Source organism: Triticum aestivum, chromosome 2A (genome assembly GCF_018294505.1).
Source record: "Triticum aestivum cultivar Chinese Spring chromosome 2A, IWGSC CS RefSeq v2.1, whole genome shotgun sequence".
Lineage (NCBI taxonomy): Eukaryota > Viridiplantae > Streptophyta > Magnoliopsida > Poales > Poaceae > Triticum > Triticum aestivum.
Genome location: NC_057797.1, coordinates 266197290 through 266218096, shown reverse-complemented (window position 1 = coordinate 266218096; position 20807 = coordinate 266197290).

The window sequence follows — 20807 nt, the reverse complement described above, 5'->3', positions numbered from 1 at the left end:
GTCCAAATGTCCATGTTATAAAGAAAAGAATATGAGATGACATATTAGGCAGCATTCCACATCAAAATTTCTGTTTTTATCATTTACCTACTCGAGGACGAGCAGGAATTAAGCTTGGGGATGCTGATACGTATCCAACGTATGTCACACCCTAGCTAGTTCATGCATTAGAGTGTTGCATCATATTTACTCTTTCATCAGAAACCTGAAATGGGGATGACAGAACCCCCAGCCCCCTCTGAAACCAACTAGGGTTTACTAAAAACTTTTTCAATGAACCTGAAATGCCCTTCTAAAATGCCCATCATTTTTGTCTTGGTTCAGAACCTCTGCCAAAAGTGATGCACATTTTCCTAGGCCATCTTAGGGTTTGTGAATTAAATCATAAATATTTGAATTTGGGCATTTAAAATTATATAAAATATTTAAATGCTCAAATATCTCCAAACTAAAATGTTTCATGTTGGAAATAATCCAACTATGGACCAGGAGTAGTTTGGTGATTTTAGGAGTTGCCTAAGTATTTTTATTAATTCAACAAAGTTGCAGAAGTATTAAAAAAACAGAAAACAGAGAAAAATAGAAAAACTTACGTGGCGCCAGCACCCGGCTCACCTGCCGGCCCAGCCCAGCGCCGCTCCAGCGAGCTGCTTGCCGGCTAGGCAGGCAGGCAGGTGCCCGACGGCGACCGCAGCGCGCGCCACGCACCTGCTCGCCGCCTCGCCGCTCCCCTCGCCCGGTGACGTCGTGGATCGCCTCCCTCTCTCCCCTGAAACCCCCAGACACCCCCTTTCCTCTCCAGCTCCTCCCCCTCGTGCCCCCCCAGCCATGGCCGACGCTACCGCCGCCGTGCCTACGTCGTAGCCGCGCTCCCCGCCGCCCGTGCGTCCTCTCGTCGTGTCCAGGAGCTCCGCCGCTGTCCACTTCATCGAGCAAGCCGAGCCCCGAGCGCTCGCAACGCCCGAGTCCACCGCAACGACCTCGCCCGAACCGCCGTCGCCGGAGATCCCCTTCAACGCCGTCGTCGCTCCGGTCCGTCCCCGGCCGCACCAAGGGCTTCGTCGAACTCCCCGTGAGCTTAGCCATCTTCCCCTCTCTTCTTTTCTTGCTCCCGAGCCGTGTAGCGACCTCCCGGAGCTCAACCGCACCCACCACCGTGGAGCTCGTCGCCGACGTGCTCCCGGTCACCCTCCGACCACTCCACGGTGTCCATCATGCTCACCGCGTCACGTAGCACCTAACTAGCTACTCCCCGCACCTCACCGACCCCCCTAGCGACAAGTTCGACTTCGGCCGAACTCCGGTGGCCGCCAAAGTCGTCGCCGGCGCCAACTCCGGCCACCCCGAACCCAACGGACTCCACCAAGAGCTGCGGCTCGTCCTCAGCTCCACTCCGGTGGTCTCCGCGACCCATTTGGTGGCCGAAACGGCCAAAACCACTTCCGCCGCCGCGTCGGGCTCACTGGCGGCTAAACGCCGGTGCAACCGACCCGGGTTTGACCACGGGTGGGCCCTGGTTGACTCCTCTGAGTCAATGATAGGTGGGGCCCAGCCCTGTTAACTAATTAGGATTAGTTTAAATTAATTTTAGTTTAATTAATCACACTGACAAGCGGGACCCACTGTCAGGTTTGACCCGGACGTGTCCCGTTGACCTGTTGATGTCACACTGACGTCAGGCTGACGCAGTAATTGATTTTCTGGATTTAATCTAATATAGGAAATTCCAGAATATAGTTTAAACTTCAAAAATTCATAACTTTTATTCTGTAACTCCAAATCAGACAAATTATATATGAAAAATGATCAGAAAAATCCAATCTATCCATCTGTACTATTTTCATGCATGACTAAACAAGTTAACTTGATGTTTAATGCAGAACAAGGAAAAACACTTTAAAGGACCATGTTTGAGTTTGAAATTTGAATCTTTGATTCAAATTGGTTCAAACCCTTCTGGTCTTAGTTGCATTAGCCCAACACACTCATATTGCCATGTTTCATGCATGCATCATATTGTTGCACATTGTTTGGTGATGGTTGTGTATCGGTGTTCTTTGCGGCAGGATCTGCCTCCGAGGAGTACCGTGATTACCCTAACGGAGAACCGTATCAGTGCATCGAATCATCAGGCAAGCAACCAACCATTTGATCATATCGATACAATCCCATGTTCTCGCTCCTGCTCTCTTTTACTGCATTAAGACAACGCGTTTCAAACTGCTGTGTGTTACGGTAGTTGAACCCATTTCCTCTGCATGACCTGTCATTGCCACAGTAACTAGATGAAACCCACTAGCATGTGTAGGAGTTGTTTGAGCCATATGTATGTGTTGTTCCTACCTTGCTATGCCTGCTATGCTTAGAGTCGTGTCAGGTCTGGTTCATCTGGGTGATGGACTAGAGTGAAATGATTATGTCGGTAATGAAAGTGGTGTGGTGAACATGATTTGGTAAAGGTATCGATGAGAGGCCATGTAGGAGTACATGGTGGGTTGTTTCATTGAAGCCGACCTTAAGCACTGAGATCTGTATGTGTGATTTAAGATTCAGCTACTACCATGCATTGGGCCCGAAACCAATGGACCCTCTCGACTTCTTATTCACCCTAGTTCTCTGTCCAGGAGTTGCAAGTAGTTTCTGGTGTTTGTAGCCTACTGGAGGCCGTGGATAGCGCTGACCGTAGGGGTGGGCTGTGATGCGGTAGGTACATGGCACGGTGTACCGAATACCCGTTAGGTATCTCAGGAACCCTGTTCACATCGTTTGGGGCTGTGAGCGAAACCTCGGCCGGATCTCCTCATGGATGGAACCCGAATAGGCGATAAACCTGGACTAGAGACTTAGGTGATTAGGTAGGTCGTGGCCGACACCCACGTTGGGCTTCCGCTTGAAGGTTGCCGAGTACATGTCGTGTAAACGACAGTAAGTGGTGAGAGCGTGTATGAAGAAGTACACCCCTGCAGGGTTATCATGATCTATTCGAATAGCCGCGTCCGCGGTAAAGGACTACTTGGTTGCCTATACAGTTCATAGACAAGTAAATGGAAACTACTAAAAGCCTCAAGATAAGTGTGAGTGCCGAGGATGGCTCTTCCGTAGGAAGACGGAGGTGGATCCTCGGTAGTGTATTGAAGTGGTGAGTAGTGGACTCGTGTACGCAAAACCATTTCAAGTTGGAGTCTTGTAGGATAGTCTAGCCAAGAGTCAAAGCTGGCTTGCTGCAATAACTCCACCAACCCTTCTTGATAATGTGCATGTATGTAGGATCTGATGTAAGTCTTGCTGAGTACCTTTGTACTCATGTTGCTATAATTTACATTTTACAGAAGACGCTGCAACCCCTTCTGATGGGTTCTTCGTAGACGTTGACATCAATGAGTAGGCTAAGGCCCAGGTGGTGATCCTGAGCTTGTGAAGGACCACGTATTATAGCTAGGCTTTCCAAGCCTCTTTTATTTTACTAGTTGTCTGTACTCAGACAAGTTACTTCCGCTGCTGGTTTGTATGACTGTATGACTTGAATGCTGGGTCGTGTGACCCGTACCTTTGTGTATGTTATGTATGGCTCTCTGAGCCTTAAATAAAGTACTTGTGTCATAGAGTCATGTTGTGATGCCTTGTTGTATTTGCACATATCGAGCCTATTGTGTGTATGATTGAAATGCTTGGTATGTGTGGGATCTGACTATCTAGTTGTTTATCCTTAGTAGCCTCTCTTACCGGGAAATGTCTCCTAGTGTTACCACTGAGCCATGGTAGCTTGCTACTGCTCTGGAACACTTAGGCTGGCCGGCATGTGTCCTTCTTCGTTCCTGTGTCTGTCCCTTCGGGGAAATGTCACGCATTGAGTACCGGAGTCTTGTTAGCCCGCTACAGCCCGGTTTACCGGAGTCCTGCTAGCCCAGTGCTACAGCCCGGACCCACTTGCTGATGACCGACACGTTCGTTGCTGGGTCATGGATGCCTGTCCCTGTAAGTCTGTGCCACTTTGGGTTTGCGACTAGCCATGTCAGCCCGGGCTCCTTATCATATGGGTACTAGCGACACTATCATATACGTGTGCCAAAAGGCGCAAACGGTCCCGGGCAAAGGTAAGACGACACCCGTGGGAATACCGTGCGTGAGGCCGCAAAGTGATATGAGGTGTTACATGCTAGACCTATGTGGCATCGAGTCGGGGTCCTGACAGCGTTGGTATCAGAGCCGGACTGCCTGTAGGTTCTCCAAGCCAAACTGGTCGATGTTGAGTCTAGAAATTCTTTAGTTATATGTAGGGGAATTGTTTGTGGGTTGGAACGTAAGGCTCTTTTTACTCCTTTATCTTATGACATTCTGATCTGAGTCAGTCTATTCTGCCACCGGGGGTTAAGGAATTAGGATCTATTCTCTCTATCAGGTTCACGTGTTACTAATCAGTAGTACCTTATAGGTTTGATGGATACAAGTCTAGTTCAGTTCTACTACCACATTATGTTGTTAGGATGGACTCAGAACTTTGATATGATGATGTTGAGTGTGTATGAAATCCCTTGTCAAATGTCTCAAAATCCTTCTTGAGCATTTACAGCTGTTATGCTGCCGAAATTTTGCTAGAAATTCTAATGCCTTTGCATTATGGTTGTGCTTTCAGATGGCCACTCGCGACCTCAATCAAGTGGTTCGCCTGACTCGATGCCTAGATGTACCCGGCCATACCACCATGTTGGTCAGGGTAATGACTGAGGCTGGATACCGTTGGTATCCCGAGTACACGGTCGAAGAGCAATTTCGAGACTTTAATCAAAGACAGTATCTCTGCACTATCAGGATATTTCCATCTTATCCTGGATCCACCGAGCCCCTTCACTGCTCCTATGGACTCGGGGTTACTATTGAGATGGCTGTGCAGGACGCCGCCTACTCTATGATGACCATCATGCGAGTCAGGTCTGGTCTATTTCGGGACTCTGATTTCCGGTATATGCCAGGATCACTTCCGGGAGCACAAGGGTATCTTCAGGCTATCTATGCTGACCCCACTCAGGAGGATTCACGGACTCGCACCACTGCTGAGATGCTCGAGGATAAGGACCGTGAAAATCGGGCCTTGAGGCTAGAGCTCTTCAATACCCGTGCTGACCATTGGGCCACGTTGACTCGGTTTGCACCGACGGTGCAAGCTGGATATTCGGATATGCGCGATCTCTATCCTGTGAGATCTGCTTTGCTAGACGTGATGGGTTGGCGTGATGTAGGAGGCATCACCCCACCTCGCGGTCCCCGCAGGCCACCGTCTGTTGGTCCAAGACCTCATCCTAGCCCCTATGGTCCTCAAGCTCCGCGGGATCGTCTGTTCCCGGATGATCATGTTGAGCTTCCAGGCTATGGAGGTGACTTCTACGAGGACTACTACGGATCGGTCTAAGTTAGTGGTAGTATCACTAGTTCGTACTAGCTGTGTCGTCTATCGTCCTGCGTGACTCGTGGGATATCACCTAGTTTGTACCGCCTTCCGGAGGTGTAGAAAAATAATGTATAGGAGCTTGGGATGCCTCCGATGAGATGTAATCCTCTTTTCACCGTAATAGTACCTTGTTTGGTCTTGTACTAAACCTTGTATGGTGTGTATGCAATGGAATAAAGAAGCAGTTTCTGTATCTACCATGTCATACGGATGATCATCTTGCATTCCGAGTTACTCCTTACATTCTGTATTCTATGTCGGAATCTTATCATTCTGACTAAATCATTGTCTTGTTTACCTAGGATGGTCAACACGCGCAATAACCCTGCTTCTCAAGAGCAGGCCGAAGGCAGTGAAGTCAGGAACGCAAATCTGCCTCATCCTCCTTCCCTAGCCAAGATTATGATGGAAGCCGAAAGAAACAAGCGGGAGACCAACCATTTGTTGGAGCGTATTGAACAGAACACAGCACACCATCAGAGGACTAACGTGGTGTCACTCAGTGATTTCATCAAGTTACATCCACCCACGTTCCACCACTCTGTCGAGCCTCTCGACGCTGATGACTGGCTTCGCAGTATTTCTCACAAACTGCGCTCCGCGCTAGTAGCCGAGGCTGACAAGGTCACCTTTGCTGCATATCATCTTGAAGGCCCCGCCAGTCTATGGTGGGAGAATTATGGAGCTATGCGCCCAGCGGGCCATGTCACTACTTGGGCTGAATTCAGCGAGGCTTTCCGTGAACATCACATTCCGGAGGATCTCATGGACCGTAAACGTGAGGAATTTTGCAGTTTCACCCAAGGCCGACTCTCTGTGGATGCTTACAGCAGGGAGTTTGGTAACCTCGCACGATATGCAACTGAGGAAGTTTCTACTGATGCTAAGAAGCAAGCAAGGTTCCGTAAGGGACTTAGTCCTGAGCTTCGCCGCGACCTCTGTCTGCATGAGTGCACATCTTTTCAGAAGCTTGTTAACAAGGCCATTAGTGCTGAGACTGGTCAGACTGATTATGACGCAACACGCAAGCATGGCCGTGACGTGGGTTCCTCATCCGGTGCTGGTCCTCAGAAGCGCCGCGTGTGGGTGCCCAACACTGCCCTGCCACCCAGGTTCACACCGAGGCCATCCTTCCAGGCGCCTCGCCCCGTTCAACAGTCTGCACCAGCCAAGCCCTATGGTGGTCCAACCAACAATGCTCCTCCACGTACCAGTTCTGTGACTTGCTTTAAGTGTGGGGAATCTGGCCACTATATGCGTGAGTGTCCCCAGACCAACCCCAACCAATTTGCTAAAACTGTTGGCCGTGGCAAGCCGACAGGAAAAGTGTTCCACGCCAAGCCGGCCACCGCTACACGTGGCCATGTCAACTGTATCTCTGCCGAAGAATCTCAAGAGGATCCCAACGTCGTTCTCGGTACGCTCCTTGTTAATTGCCACCCGGCATCTGTTCTTTTCGATACAGGAGCATCTCATTCATTTATATTCGAGAGCTATGCTCGTCTGCATAACACCGCATTCTGTGACATGCCATCCTCTATGGTAATTCAAACTCCGGGATCCAAATGGCAAACTTCTAGAGTAAGCCATGGAAACGAAATCCAAGTCGACAGACTTGTTTTTCTCGCATCTTTGATAGCCCTTAAATCTTCGGATATTAATATCATCTTGGGTATGGACTGGATGTCAGCTCATCATGCCCAAGTTGATTGCTTCTCTAGGACTGTTCAACTCACCCATCCCTCAGGGAAGATAGTGAATGTCTTGACCCGAATAGCCAAGCAACAGTTATATTCTCTTAACGCCAGCCCTTTGCCAGACCTTGAGGACGTCCCGGTAGTCCGTGACTTCCCGGATGTCTTCCCAGAGGAATTGCCAGGTGTTCCACCTGACAGGGATGTTGAGTTCGTAATAGACCTTATTCCAGGAACCGTCCCGATTGCTAGAAGACCCTATAAGATGGCACCACTAGAACTAGCCGAGCTTAAGAAATAACTCGATGAGTCCTTGGAAAAGGGTTTCATCCGACCTAGTTCATCTCCATGGGCTTGCCCCGTCCTCTTCGTCAAGAAGAAGGATGGTACGGACCGGATGGTTGTAGATTATCGACCTGTCAATTTGGTCACAATCAAGAACAAATATCCACTCCCCAGGATCAACGACCTGTATGATCAGCTCGCTGGATCCTCAGTCTTCTCCAAAATGGATTTGAGGTTGGGCTACCATCAAATCAAAATCAGGAACGGGGACATTCCTAAAACGGCCTTTGTTACTCGTTATGGCCAATACGAGTACACCATCATGTCCTTCGGTTTAACCAACGCTCCAGCCACTTTTTCTCGATTGATGAATTCAATCTTCATGGAGTATTTGGATAAATTCGTCGTGGTTTACCTTGATGATATACTCATCTACTCCAAGAACGAGGAAGAACATGCCGAACATCTAAGGCTAGTGTTGAAGAAACTTCGAGAGCATCGCCTTTATGCCAAGTTTTCTAAATGTGAATTTTGGTTGTCAGAAGTGACCTATCTGGGTCATGTAATATCTGGTAAAGGTATTGCTGTTAACCCTGAGCGAGTTCAAGCCGTCCTTAATTGGACTCCACCTGAATCGGTCAAGCAAGTTCGGAGTTTTCTGGACTTAGCGAGCTATTGCCATCGCTTTGTCGAAAATTTCTCCAAAGTTGCTAAACCTCTAACCGAACTCCTCAAGAAAGATAAAAAGTTCGAATGGACTCCACAATGTGAGCACAGCTTTCAGGAACTGAAAAGACGCCTGACTTCTGCTCCCGTACTGGTACCGCCAGACTTCTCTAAGGACTTTGTTATCTACTGCGACGCCTCGCGACAAGGACTAGGTTGCATTCTCATGCAAGATCGACATGTAATTGCTTACGCTTCACGGCAATTGCACCCACATGAGGAGAATTATCCTACTCATGATCTAGAGCTTGCAGCCGTAGTCTATGCACTTAAAACCTGGCGACATTACCTCCTTGGTAATCGCTGCGAAATATTCACTGATCACCAAAGTCTGAAGTACATCTTCACCCAATCGGATTTGAATCTCAGGCAAAGACGTTGGGTCGAGTTGATCACAGATTTCGACTTAGGAATAACTTACACCCCAGGGAAAGCCAACGTCATGGCTGATGCGCTAAGTCGTAAATCTTATTGTAACAACCTGATGTTACAACAAAGTCAACCGCTTCTCCATGAGGAATTTCGGAAGCTTAACCTTCACATTGTTCCTCAAGGTTTTCTTTCCACCTTGGTGGTGAAACCTACCCTTACGGATCAGATCATCAAAGCACAGAAGGTAGATCCGGGAATTTCCCGCATCAGGAGAAACATCAAGAAAGGAGTTGCCAATTGTTTCTCCATTGATGGTCAAGGGGTCGTGTACTTCGGGAATCGACTAGTGGTTCCCAAAGTGCGAAACCTGAGGCGATTGATCCTTAAGGAAGCTCATGAATCTCCTCTCACCATTCACCCCGGTAGTACCAAGATGTATCAGGACCTACGCCAGAGGTTCTGGTGGACTAGAATGAAGAGAGAAATTGCTCAGTATATTGCTAATTGCGACGTCTGCCGTCGTGTAAAAGCAGAGCATCAACGGCCTGCTGGCACCCTTCAACCCCTAGCTATTCCTGAATGGAAATGGGATAAAATTGGTATGGATTTCATTACCGGTTTTCCCAGGACCAAGAGAGGGAATAATGCTATCTTCGTCGTTGTCGATCGTCTTTCCAAAGTAGCCCATTTCTTACCTGTTCGTGAGTATAACCGCTAGTCAATTGGCAGACTTATACATCTCCCGAATAGTGTCTCTCCATGGTGTTCCTTTGGAAATTAACTCGGATCGAGGAAGTCTTTTCACCTCTCGATTTTGGGAAAGTTTCCAAAATGCTATGGGAACCCGTCTCTCTTTTAGCACCGCCTTCCACCCTCAATCAAGTGGTCAAGTGGAACGCGTCAACCAGATCCTAGAAGACATGCTTCGAGCCTCTGTTATCTCATTCGGAATGGAGTGGGAGAAATGCCTTCCATTTGCCGAATTTGCTTATAACAACAGCTATCAATCTAGCTTGGGTAAAGCCCCTTTTGAAGTTCTCTATGGACGACGGTGTCGAACACCCCTTAACTGGTCAGAAACCGGGGAAAGACAATTCTTTGGCCCGGATATGATTCAGGAAGCAGAAGAGCAAGTTCGCATCGTTCGTGAAAAGTTGAAAACAGCCCAATCTCGTCAAAAGAGTCAGTATGACCGAAAACATAAGGCTATGACTTTCGAGGTTGACGAGAAAGCTTACCTTCGGGTTACTCCTCTGAAGGGAACCCATCGTTTCGGTATCAAGGGCAAATTGGCTCCTCATTACATTGGACCTTTCCGTATCCTCGCTAAACAAGGAGAAGTTGCCTACCAGTTGGAACTACCTCCGCACCTCTCCAGAGTCCACGATGTCTTCCACGTTTCTCAACTCAGGCGTTGCTTCTCGGATCCTATCCGTGGAGTGGACCACGAAATGCTTGATCTCCAAGATAATCTCACGTATCGAGAGTACCCCATTCGCATCCTCGATCAGGCCGAGCGTACCACTCGACGTCATAATATCAAGTTTCTCAAAGTTCAATGGTCGCACCATTCTGAGGATGAAGCAACTTGGGAAAGGGAGGATCGTCTTCGACTCGAGTACCCCGCCTTCTTTCTAGAAGAACCCAAATCTCGGGACGAGATTCTTTTGAGTGGGGGTGAGTTGTCACACCATAGCTAGTTCATGCATTAGAGTGTTGCATCATATTTACTCTTTCATCAGAAACCTGAAATGGGGATGATAGAACCCCCAGCCCCCTCTGAAACCAACTAGGGTTTACTAAAAACTTTTTCAATGAACCTGAAATGCCCTTCTAAAATGCCCATCATTTTTGTCTTGGTTCAGAACCTCTGCCAAAAGTGATGCACATTTTCCTAGGCCATCTTAGGGTTTGTGAATTAAATCATAAATATTTGAATTTGGGCATTTAAAATTATATAAAATATTTAAATGCTCAAATATCTCCAAACTAAAATGTTTCATGTTGGAAATAATCCAACTATGGACCAGGAGTAGTTTGGTGATTTTAGGAGTTGCCTAAGTATTTTTATTAATTCAACAAAGTTGCAGAAGTATTAAAAAAACAGAAAACAGAGAAAAATAGAAAAACTTACCTGGCGCCAGCACCCGGCCCACCTGCCGGCCCAGCCCAGCACCGCTCCAGCGAGCTGCTTGCCGGCCAGGCAGGCAGGCAGGTGCCCGACGGCGACCGCAGCGCGCGCCACGCACCTGCTCGCCGCCTCGCCGCTCCCCTCGCCCGGTGACGTCGTGGATCGCCCTTCCTCTCTCCCCCGAAACCCCCAAACACCCCCTTTCCTCTCCAGCTCCTCCCCCTCGTGCCCCCCCAGCCATGGCCGACGCTACCGCCACCGTGCCTACGTCGTAGCCGCGCTCCCCGCCGCCCGTGCGTCCTCTCGTCGTGTCCAGGAGCTCCGCCGCTGTCCACTTCATCGAGCAAGCCGAGCCCCGAGCGCTCGCAACGCCCGAGTCCACCGCAACGACCTCGCCCGAACCGCCGTCGCCGGAGATCCCCTTCAACGCCGTCGTCGCTCCGGTCTGTCCCCGGCCGCACCAAGGGATTCGTCGAACTCCCCGTGAGCTTAGGCATCTTCCCCTCTCTTCTTTTCTTGCTCCCGAGCCGTGTAGCGACCTCCCGGAGCTCAACCGCACCCACCACCATGGAGCTCGTCACCGACGTGCTCCCGGTCACCCTCCGACCACTCCACGGTGTCCATCATGCTCACCGCGTCACGTAGCACCTAACTAGCTACTCCCCGCACCTCACCGACCCCCCTAGCGACAAGTTCGACTTCGGCCGAACTCCGGTGGCCGCCAAAGTCGTCGCCGGCGCCAACTCCGGCCACCCCGAACCCAACGGACTCCACCAAGAGCTTCGGCTCGTCCTCAGCTCCACTCCGGTGGTCTCCGCGACCCATTTGGTGGCCGAAACGGCCAAAACCACTTCCGCCGCCGCGTCGGGCTCGCCGGCGGCTAAACGCCGGTGCAGCCGACCCGGGTTTGACCACGGGTGGGCCCTGGTTGACTCCCCTGAGTCAATGACAGGTGGGGCCCAGCCCTGTTAACTAATTAGGATTAGTTTAAATTAATTTTAGTTTAATTAATCACACTGACACGCGGGACCCACTGTCAGGTTTGACCCGGACGTGTCCCGTTGACCTGCTGATGTCACACTGACGTCAGGCTGACGCAGTAATTGATTTTTTGGATTTAATCTAATATAGGAAATTCCAGAATATAGTTTAAACTTCAAAAATTCATAACTTTTATTCTGTAACTCCAAATCAGACAAATTATATATGAAAAATGATCAAAAAAATCCAATCTATCCATCTGTACTATTTTCATGCATGACTAAACAAGTTAACTTGATGTTTAATGCAGAACAAGGAAAAACACTTTAAAGGACCATGTTTGAGTTTGAAATTTGAATCTTTGATTCAAATTGGTTCAAACCCTTCTGGTCTTAGTTGCATTAGCCCAACACACTCATATTGCCATGTTTCATGCATGCATCATATTGTTGCACATTGTTTGGTGATGGTTGTGTATCGGTGTTCTTTGCGGCAGGATCTGCCTCCGAGGAGTACCGTGATTACCCTAACGAAGAACCGTATCAGTGCATCGAATCATCAGGCAAGCAACCAACCATTTGATCATATCGATACAATCCCATGTTCTCGCTCCTGCTCTCTTTTACTGCATTAAGACAACGCGTTTCAAACTGCTGTGTGTTACGGTAGTTGAACCCATTTCCTCTGCATGACCTGTCATTGCCACAGTAACTAGATGAAACCCACTAGCATGTGTAGGAGTTGTTTGAGCCATATGTATGTGTTGTTCCTACCTTGCTATGCCTGCTATGCTTAGAGTAGTGTCAGGTCTGGTTCATCTGGGTGATGGACTAGAGTGAAATGATTATGTCGGTAATGAAAGTGGTGTGGTGAACATGATTTGGTAAAGGTATCGATGAGAGGCCATGTAGGAGTACATGGTGGGTTGTTTCATTGAAGCCGACCTTAAGCACTGAGATCTGTATGTGTGATTTAAGATTCAGCTACTACCATGCATTGGGCCCGAAACCAATGGACCCTCTCGACTTCTTATTCACCCTAGTTCTCTGTCCAGGAGTTGCAAGTAGTTTCTGGTGTTTGTAGCCTACTGGAGGCCGTGGACAGCGCTGACCGTAGGGGTGGGCTGTGATGCGGTAGGTACGTGGCACGGTGTACCGAATACCCGTTAGGTATCTCGGGAACCCTGTTCACATCGTTTGGGGCTGTGAGCGAAACCTCGGCTGGATCTCCTCATGGATGGAACCCGAATAGGCGATAAACCTGGACTAGAGACTTAGGTGATTAGGTAGGTCGTGGCCGACACCCACGTTGGGCTTCCGCTTGAAGGTTGCCGAGTACATGTCGTGTAAACGACGGTAAGTGGTGAGAGCGTGTATGAAGAAGTACACCCCTGCAGGGTTATCATGATCTATTCGAATAGCCGCGTCCGTGGTAAAGGACTACTTGGTTGCCTATACAGTTCATAGACAAGTAAATGGAAACTACTAAAAGCCTCAAGATAAGTGTGAGTGCCGAGGATGGCTCTTCCGTAGGAAGACGGAGGTGGATCCTCGGTAGTGTATTGAAGTGGTGAGTAGTGGACTCGTGTACGCAAAACCATTTCAAGTTGGAGTCTCGTAGGATAGTCTAGCCAAGAGTCAAAGCTAGCTTGCTGCAATAACTCCACCAACCCTTCTTGATAATGTGCATGTATGTAGGATCTGATGTAAGTCTTGCTGAGTACCTTTGTACTCATGTTGCTATAATTTACATTTTACAGAAGACGCTGCAACCCCTTCTGATGGGTTCTTCGTAGACGTTGACATCAATGAGTAGGCTAAGGCCCAGGTGGTGATCCTGAGCTTGTGAAGGACCATGTATTATAGCTAGGCTTTCCAAGCCTCTTTTATTTTACTAGTTGTCTGTACTCAGACAAGTTACTTCCGCTGCTGGTTTGTATGACTGTATGACTTGAATGCTGGGTCGTGTGACCCGTACCTATGTGTATGTTATGTATGGCTCTGTGAGCCTTAAATAAAGTACTTGTGTCGTAGAGTCATGTTGTGATGCCTTGTTGTATTTGCACATATCGAGCATATTGTGTGTATGATTGAAATGCTTGGTATGTGTGGGATCTGACTATCTAGTTGTTTATCCTTAGTAGCCTCTCTTACCGGGAAATGTCTCCTAGTGTTACCACTGAGCCATGGTAGCTTGCTACTGCTCTGGAACACTTAGGCTGGCCGGCATGTGTCCTTCTTCGTTCCTGTGTCTGTCCCTTCGGGGAAATGTCACGCATTGAGTACCGGAGTCCTGTTAGCCCGCTACAGCCCGGTTTACCGGAGTCCTGCTAGCCCAGTGCTACAGCCCGGACCCACTTGCTGATGACCGACACGTTCGTTGCTGGGTCATGGATGCCTGTCCCTGTAAGTCTGTGCCACTTTGGGTTTACGACTAGCCATGTCAGCCCGGGCTCCTTATCATATGGGTACTAGCGACACTATCATATACGTGTGCCAAAAGGCGCAAACGGTCCCGGGCAAAGGTAAGACGACACCCGTGGGAATACCGTGCGTGAGGCCGCAAAGTGATATGAGGTGTTACATGCTAGACCTATGTGGCATCGAGTCGGGGTCCTGACAACGTATCTATAATTTTTGATTGTTCCATGTTGTTATATTATCAATCTTGGATGTTTTATAATCATTTTATAGTCATTTTATATCTTTTTTTGGTACTAACCTATTGACATAGTGCCAAGTGCCAATTGTTGTTTTTTGCATGTTTTTTACATCGCAGGAAATCAATACCAAACGGAGTCCAAATGCACCGAAGCTTTTTGTGGGTTTTTTTGGACCAGAAGGCAACCAATGGGCCAAAGAAGCACCTGGGGGCTGCTCCGAGGGGAGCACAACCCACCAGGGCGCGCCCCGGTGGGTTGTGCTCACCTGGGTGCCCCCTGGACCGCCTCTTTGCTCTATAAATACCCCAATATTCTAGAAACCCTAGGGGAGTCGACGAAAATTAATTCCAGCCGCCATAGAGTCCAAAACCATTGATACGTCTCCAACGTATCTATAATTTTTTATTGTTCCCTGCTGTTATATTATCATTCTTGGATGTTTTATAATCATTTTATATCATTTTTTGGTACTAACCTATTGCCATAGTACCAAGTGCTAGATGTTGTTTCTTGTATGTTTTTTACATCGCATGAAATTAATACCAAACGGAGCGAAACTTTTTGTGGATTTTTTTGGACCAAAAGACATCCGGTGGGCCGGAGAAGCACTTGGGGTCTGCTCCGAGGGGAGCACAACCCACCAGGACGTGCCTGGAGGCCCAGGCGTGCCCTGGTGGGCTGTGCCCACCTCGGGTGCCCCCTGAACCGCCTCTTTACTCTATAAATACCCCAATATTCCAGAAACCCTAGGGGAGTCAAGGAAAATCAATTCCAGCCGCCGTAGAGTCCAGAACCACCAGATCTAATCTAGACACCATCACGGAGGGGTTCACCACTTCCATTGGTGCCTCTCCGATGATGCGTGAGTAGTTCTTAGTAGACCTTCGGGTCTGTAGTTAGTAGCTAGATGGCTTCCTCTCTCTCTCTCTCTCTCGTTTGATTCTCAATACAATGGTCTCTTGGAGATCCATATGATGTACCTCTTTTTGTGGTGTGATTGTTGGGATCGGATGAACTTTGAGTTTATGATCAGATCTATCTTTTTATCCATGAAAGTTATTTGAGTTTCTTTGATCTCTTATATGCATGATTGCCTATAGCCTCATATTTCTTCTCCGATATTTGGGTTTGTTTGGCCAACTTGGTCTATTTATCTTGCAATGGGAAGAGGTGCTTTGTAGTGGGTTCGATCTTACGGTGCTTGATCCTAGTGACAGAAGGGGAACCAAAACGTATGTATCATTGCTACTAAGGATAAAACAATGGGGTCTGTTTCTACATAAATATATCTTGTCTACTTCATGTCATCGTTCTTATTGCATTACCCTGTTTCTCCATCAACTTAATACACTAGATGCATGCTGGATAGCGGTCGATGTGTGGAGTAATAGTAGTAGATGCCGGCAGGAGTCGGTCTACTAATCTTGTACGTGATGCCTATATAATGATCATTGCCTGGATATCGTCATGATTATTTGAAGTTCTATCAATGGCCAAACAGTAATTTGCTATCCCACCGTTTGCTATTTTTCTCGAGAGAAGCCACTAGTGAAACCTACGGCCCCCGGGTCTCTTTCTCATATTTTTTGCCTTCGCGATCTATTTTCCTTTGCTTTTATTTTCAGATCTATTAAAACCAAAAATACAAAAATACCTTGTTGCAATTTATTCTTATTTATTTTATTTGGTGTTCGGTCTATCAATCTACTACAATTTGTTCACATCTGTTTGCCAATTTCTAGCATCGTTACCCGAAAGGGATTGACAACCCCTTTAATACGTCGGATTGCGAGTATTTATTATTTGTGTGTAGGTGTCGTTTACGTATTGTTGCTTGGTTCTAGTACTAGTTCAATAACCTTGGTTTCATCACTGAGGAAAATACCTACCGTCATGGTGCTGCATCATCCCTTCCTCTTTGGGAAATTCTAACGTAGCTTCAAGCCGCATCATATAACAAACAAGTATGGGGTCGATTAAATATGATCGTTCTTCTAACGTCATACCCTCAATGTTTTTTAGGACGTTACACTTAACGATGTCCTAAGATCTGGAAAATATGATTACCAACAACACTTGAGTCAGTCTTAGAGGCGAGATCGGGAACCTATTGTTTACCGTTTATCATTTCACACGTGCATATGAGTTTTCCACTGAATCGCATATTCCATGATCATAGCAGTTATAGCATGAAATATAAACTCTTAACTATGAATAGGGAAATATAATAGTACAAATATTATTACCTCTAGGCCATATTTCCAATACGTACAACCACCTTAGTTGTGTTGCATAGCTAGAGCAGTACAACCGTTTTGTGGTCCAGTTGTACTAGTAAATAGTAATCTACTAGAACAACCAAAGGGCCACCACCCTTGAACCGCTCATCACCTGAAGGAATCAGCCTTATGGCGGTGATTTGAGCGGTACTTGGGCTGGTACAACCACCCAAAAACAATGTCCAAGGATTGCTAAGTCCCGGGTGGTACAACCACCCTAGACCTTGGTTGTGTTGGGGAACGTAGCATGCAATTTCAAAATTTTCCTACGATCACGCAAGATCTATCTAGGAGATGCATAGAAACAAGAGGGGAAGAGTCTGTCCACGCACCCTCATAGACCGAAAGCGGAAGCGTTAGGTTAATGCGATTGATGTAGTCGAACATCTTCACGATCCAACAGATCCAAGTACCGAACGTATGGCACCTCCGTGTTCAGCACACGTTCAGCTCAATGGCATCCCTCGAACTCTTGATCCAGCAGTGGGTCGAGGGAGAGTTTTGTTAGCACGACGGCATGGTGACGGTGATGTGATACGCGCAGGGCTTTGCCTAAGCACTACGACGCTATGTCCGGAGGAATAAACTGTGGAGGGGGCACTGCACACAGCTAAGAGAACTATTGGTCTGCCTTTGGGGTGCCCCCCGCCCCCGTATATAAAGGAGGGGAGGAGGAGGCCGGCCACGGGCGCGCGCCATGTGAGGGTCCTACCAGGAGTAGGATCCCCCCCTTCCTTTCTTTCACCGGAGGGAATAGGAAGGAGAGGGAGAGGGAAAGGGAGGTCGCGCCCCCTCCTCCTTTTCCTATATAGACTCCCTATGAGGGGGCCCGCACCACCCCCCCCCCTCCCCCGCGGGCTTCTCTCCCTCCCTTAGGCCCATGTAGGCCCAACACTTCCCCGGGGGGTTCCGGTAACCCCTCGATACACCGGAAAAATACCCGAATCACTCGGAACCATTCCGATGCCCGAATACTACCTTCCAATATATGAATCTTTACCTCTCGGCCATTTCGGGACTCCTCGTCAGGTCCATGATCTCATCTGGGACTCTGAACAAACTTTGGACACCAAAACACATAACTCATAATACAAATCGTCATCAAACGTTAAACATGCTGACCCTATGGGTTCGAGAACTATGTAGACATGACCGAGACACATCTCCGGTCAATAACCAATAGCGGAACCTGGATGCTCATATTGGTTCCTACATATTCTAGAGGATCTTTACTGGTCAAACCACATAACAACATATGTCATTCCCTTTGTCATCGGTATGTTACTTGCCCGAGATTCGATCATCGGTATCATCATACCTAGTTCAATCTTGTTGCCGGTAGGTCTCTTTACTCGTTCCATAATGCATCATCCCGCAGCTAACTCATTAGTCACATTGCTTGCAAGGCTTATAGTGATGTGCATTACCGAGAGGGCCCAGAGATACCTCTCCGATACACAGAGTGACAAATCCTAATCTTGATCTATGCCAACCCAACAAACACCTTCGGAGACACCTGTAGAGCATCTTTATAATCACCCAGTTACGTTGTGATGTTTGATAGCACACGAGGTGTTCCTCCGGTATTCGGGAGTTGCATAATCTCATAGTCAGAGGAATATGTATAAGTCATGAAGAAAGCAATAGCAATAAAACTAAACGATCATAATGCTAAGCTAAAAATGGGTCTTGTCCATCACATCATTCTCTAATGATGTGATCACATTCATCAAATGAAAACACATGTCTATGGTCAGGAAACTTAACCATCTTTGATTAACGAGCTAGTCAAGTAGAGGCATACTAGGGACACTCTGTTTGTCTATGTATTCACACATGTACTAAGTTTCCGGTTAATGCAATTCTAGCATGAATAATAAACATTTATCATGATATAAGGAAATATAAATAACAACTCTATTATTGCCTCTAGGGCATATTTCCTTCAGTCTCCCACTTGCACTAGAGTCAATAATCTAGATTACATAGTAATGATTCTAACACCCATGGAGTCTTGGTGTTGATCATGTTTTGCTCGTGAAAGAGGCTTAGTCAACGGGTCTGCAACATTCAGATCCGTATTTATCTTGCAAATATCTATGTCTCCCTCCTTGACTTGATCGCGGATGGAATTGAAGTGTCTCTTGATGTGTTTGGTTCTCTTGTGAAATTTGGATTCCTTCGCTAAGGCAATTGCTCCAGTATTGTCACAAAAGATTTTCATTGGACCCGATGCACTAGGTATTACACCTAGATCGCATATGAACTCCTTCATCCAGACTGCTTCATTTGTTGTTGTAGCGACCAGACCTCAAACGGTCTGATCTCTGTGCTCAGGTGTCATCCCTGGATCAGTAATGCTGACACCACACAGTACTTGAAGGATTTATAACAGAGTAGCAATTGCACACTTATTACATCAAGTGTCTCAATAGAGAACTAATTACAATAAATATGGCTTAAGGCCATCTAAACGATAACAGCGGGAGGCTTGGAAGATAAGTGAGTCCATCAACTCCAACGGCATCACTGAGTATAGAACCACGACCTAAAAACTCCTTAATCGTCGTCTGAAAAGTCTGCAACATTAACGTTGTAGCCCAAAACGGGTCAGCACACGGAATATGCTGGCAAGGTAACACATAGAGAGTAATGGAATGAAACAGCTATACTATATGCATATTTGGCTGGTGGAAAGCTCTATGGTTACAGTTTTGCATAAAGCTAATTTTTCCCTACTGCAAAGGAATAAATTTTATTTAACTATCATGGTAGTTGTTAAACATTGAGAATGGTTGACAGCATTCTCAATCCCAATTAAGCATCATCATTAAACAAAACCCAACAAAATTAAATTAGAGAGTAACATGTTGAGATTCACATGATAATCCAAGTACTAGATACTCAAGATGTCCATGACCGGGGACACGGCTAACCATGATTAGTTTATACACTTTGCAGAGGTTTGCGCACTTTTCCCCACAAGACTCGATCGCCTCCGTTTGGTTTCTCGCACTACATGGTGTTTGAGAAGACGGATGACCGAGACACAGTCTTTCAGAAGCGCTAGCACCTTACGGTGGATAGGCCGTTACACCTACTTTCCCCTACATCTGCTAGTCTACCCTGTAAGAGTTCGCACGACTTAATCAACTATGCTAGAGCCCATAATAGCTTGTGGCTGCACACGGAAGTTTCTTGTATGAAAAATCTCATGATCCCTTTGGGCCTGGGTGGCGGTCCATAAAGAAAAACAGGCAATCCTGGAATACCCATGTACCTCAATTAACCCAGATGTGTGTTTAAGTTGCCACCTTAGATAAACCATTAATTAAAAAACTCGCATCTGTCATGGATATCACTCACCCAATCCACGTCTACTAGCATAGCATGGCACAATAGGCAAACGTAGAAGTAACTCCCAAAGGTTTGATAATAAACAGGTAATAGGTACTACCTCAACTACTTCCCATCCCACAATTTAATTAGATCCTAATCATGCAATGTTTGAGGATTGATCTAATGCAATAAAACTGGGTAGTAGGAGGTATGATCAAAGTGTTACTTGCCTTGCTGATGATCCGCGAAACCTAGAGATTCGAAGTAACAGGCAGCGCACTCCGGGTATTCTATCGTAGACAAACAAACAAGCATACAATAAGTATTCATCTAATGCACAGGTAAAACTCAAAAAAAAAAAGATCTAACCAGAAGGTTCAACTTAAGAACTCCGGTTTGCAAAAAGAATCAAATAAAACGAAGCAACGAAAGTCAAACGGCAAAAGAAACAGGTTTCGTTTACTATTCTGTATCTAGGGCAATTTTTACAGTGGCAAAAACTTGTTTAAGTTGGTTAAACGGATAGAGGGTTTCGAGACGAAACTCCAGGCGCTTGAATCGCCTGATTCCGATAAACGAGCGAAAAGTTATACTAAAACGAAAATCGGATCAGGAATCGCAATCAGAAAAATCGCGGATTTAATCTGAGAAAAAGAAAAACGACGAACGTTCGCTAGAATGAACGAGCGGACGAACGCTCGCTAATTAAATAAATCAGAAAAACCGATCTATTTAAAAAAACCAAAACTAAAAAAACGAACAAAACCGTGGGAAAAACCGAACGGTTTTTCAAAAAAAAAACGGCGTCTAAAAAAAACTACCCGGCAACTCCGGCGAGAAATTCGGCGGCGGCGGCGGGGCTCCGGCGGCGGCAGCGGTCGGCGGTCGGGGG